This window comes from Austrofundulus limnaeus, unplaced genomic scaffold (genome assembly GCF_001266775.1).
Source record: "Austrofundulus limnaeus strain Quisiro unplaced genomic scaffold, Austrofundulus_limnaeus-1.0 Scaffold115, whole genome shotgun sequence".
Classification (NCBI taxonomy): domain Eukaryota; kingdom Metazoa; phylum Chordata; class Actinopteri; order Cyprinodontiformes; family Rivulidae; genus Austrofundulus; species Austrofundulus limnaeus.
In genome coordinates, this window is record NW_013952517.1 from 966,905 (window position 1) to 969,421 (window position 2,517).

General features: G+C 53.8%; 1 protein-coding gene across 3 annotated transcripts in view; it reads left to right on the forward strand.

The window, feature by feature from the left end:
• The window catches only part of zgc:113263 (uncharacterized), a 26,373-nt gene that overhangs the window by 8,615 nt on the left and 15,241 nt on the right, over positions 1-2,517 (forward strand). The gene's annotated exons all lie outside the window — the stretch shown is intronic.

Below are 2,517 nucleotides of genomic sequence, written 5' to 3' on the forward strand. Positions count from 1 at the left end.
TATATGGAGGGGTTAGCCGACGAAGAGGAGGAGGCCTCCCAGTTTCATCTGGACCTCCACCACGGAGGGGAGGACGTGCTGGATATCGGCCTGGATATACATGGTCTGTCGGAAGACGACGATGAACCCGGTCTGAGTCCAGAAGTCCCCGCTGCTGCGGGTGCAAACCAGGACACGTCTTTTCTCTCTTTGTGTCGTCGCGCGGCTCAGAAACTGGAGGTGGAATGGCCTGCTCCCCATTCTGCACAAAAACCGTTGCGGTTCGCTGGATTTTTTTCTCCCCACTGAACCGACCACAATGAAAAACCGCCTTCCCATGTTCCCAGACTTCGTCTCGGAACTAACGTCCTGCTGGACCAAACCTCTGTCCACCCGCATCACAGTGCCCGGCTATGGACCGTATTTGGACTTGGAAGGAGCTGAAAAGGCTGGACTGGTAAACATACCTCCCGTGGAGCCGTCCCTGGCAGCGTATTTGGCCCCGTCTTACAACCATGGTGTGAGCGGGCCCACCACGCTCCCTTCCAAGCCCTGTAGATTTTCTGCTGCGCAGTTAGAAAAAAATCTACAAAGCTCAGGCCACCGCCGCTTGCGGCCTGAGCTCCACCAGCATGCTCCAGACTTACCAGGCTATGGCTCTGGCGGAGCTCGGAGCCCAGGTACCGGCTGAGAGTCCTCTGCTTCCTCTCTTAAATGAGATCCGACTCACCGTGGACTACATCCTCCGTGCGTCCCGCGGCGTAGCGCTCTCCCTGGGCAGAGGGATGGCGTCAACCGTGGTGGCGCAGAGACATTTGTGGTTGACACTCTCTGATGTCCCCGACAGAGACCGGGCCACATATCTGGATGAACCAGTTATGGCGGCTGGGTTATTTGGTCAGTCTCTCGACGTTATCCAGGCAAAGTTCGAGCTGAGGAAGAAGCAGGCAGAAGCTCTGCTCTGCATCATCCCTAGACGGGACTTGAGACCCAAGACCAGCACTCAGAAGCCGGCTGCACAGCCGCCTCCGGCGAAGAGAACGGTGCTGCCCGGGAGCCTAGGCACCCAACCACCGCAGCCTCATAACCACGGCCAACCCCCTGCCAGTCGGCTTGGAGCAAAGCCCCCCCGCCAGTCGGCTTGGTGCAAGGCCCCCCTCCCCAGGGTGTTCAGAAAGGCGCGACGCCTCGGACGAAGAAGACGCAGACCTCCTAACTGTGGGACCATCACTGCAGGGACTTCGGGACCAGGGAGACGTTCGCCAGTTTTCGGCTGCCGCCCAAGCGACATTTTGTTTGTACTTTTCAGGAAACCAGCCCCAAGAGGCGCTGCGTTTCTATAACACAGTCTGCCAAGCACCAGTCCCACCCCACACACACACTGTTTGTACCAAAAGCCCCCAGTTTGGGTGCGCTAAATGTTCAGAATGTAAATGTACAAAATGGTTGTGTAAACTTGTTGAATGTGTCAATAAAGGAAACACTTCACAAACAAAAAATCAACAAAATCAGAAAAGTTGTGAGCGATAGTCATATAATGCTGCACCTCTCTAATGCGACAGAGGGCAGCAGGACTTCGCTAACACAAGTCGGTCGCCTAGCGACGCGACTCTCTGGCGCGCATGCACACTATCCCCTTGTGTAGAGAGAACTGTTGCCATGGGTTACCGACTACAGTTACGCATTCGGCCGCCCCGTTTCAACACCGTGTTAAACACTGTTGTTCGAAACAAAGCAGACGTGGTTTTGAGAAAGGAAATAAACACGCTACTGGCGAAAGGAGCCATACGTTTGGTCCCCTCTTCGGACATAAACAAAGGTTGGTACAGCCGTTATTTTATCGTTCTGAAAAAAGATGGCGGCCTCCGTCCGATTTTAGACCTGAGAGCGTTAAACAAGTTTCTACGAACATACAGGTTCAAAATGCTAACACTCAGGCAGCTTCAGCATTCGGTCAGCCCAGGCGACTGGTTTGCGACCATCTATTTAACAGATGCTTACTTTCATGTAGCGATTCACCCAGACCACAGGAAATTTCTGAGGTTTGCCTTTGAAGGCGTAGCCTACGAATACCTGGTGCTGCCATTTGGTCTGTCGCTGGCACCCCGCAAATTCTCAAAATGTGTCAAAACAGCGCTATTTCCTCTCAGGGAGAAAGGAGTTCGCCTGTTAGCTTACCTGGACGACTGGGCTCTGATAGCCAGCTCCAAGGAGCAGGCTACAGAGTATCTGTGTCAGGTTCTGTCGCACATTCAGGCTCTGGGTTTTTCTGTAAATTTTCAGAAAAGCTTATTGACTCAGAGTCAGCAGTTTTCTTTCCTCGGGTTAGAAATATGCTCCCTGTCGGGCAGAGCGCGTCTCTCAGAAAACAGAGTAGCTGCATTTCACCGCTGCCTCTTCGCAAGGTGGTATCCACAGACGCCTCCCTGGTGGGGTGGGGGGCTCTGTGCGATGGTGCGGCAGTGAGGGGGGTTTGGACTCTGAAGCAGTCCAGACTCCACATAAACTGCCTGGAATTTTTAGCGGTTCTGTTAGCAC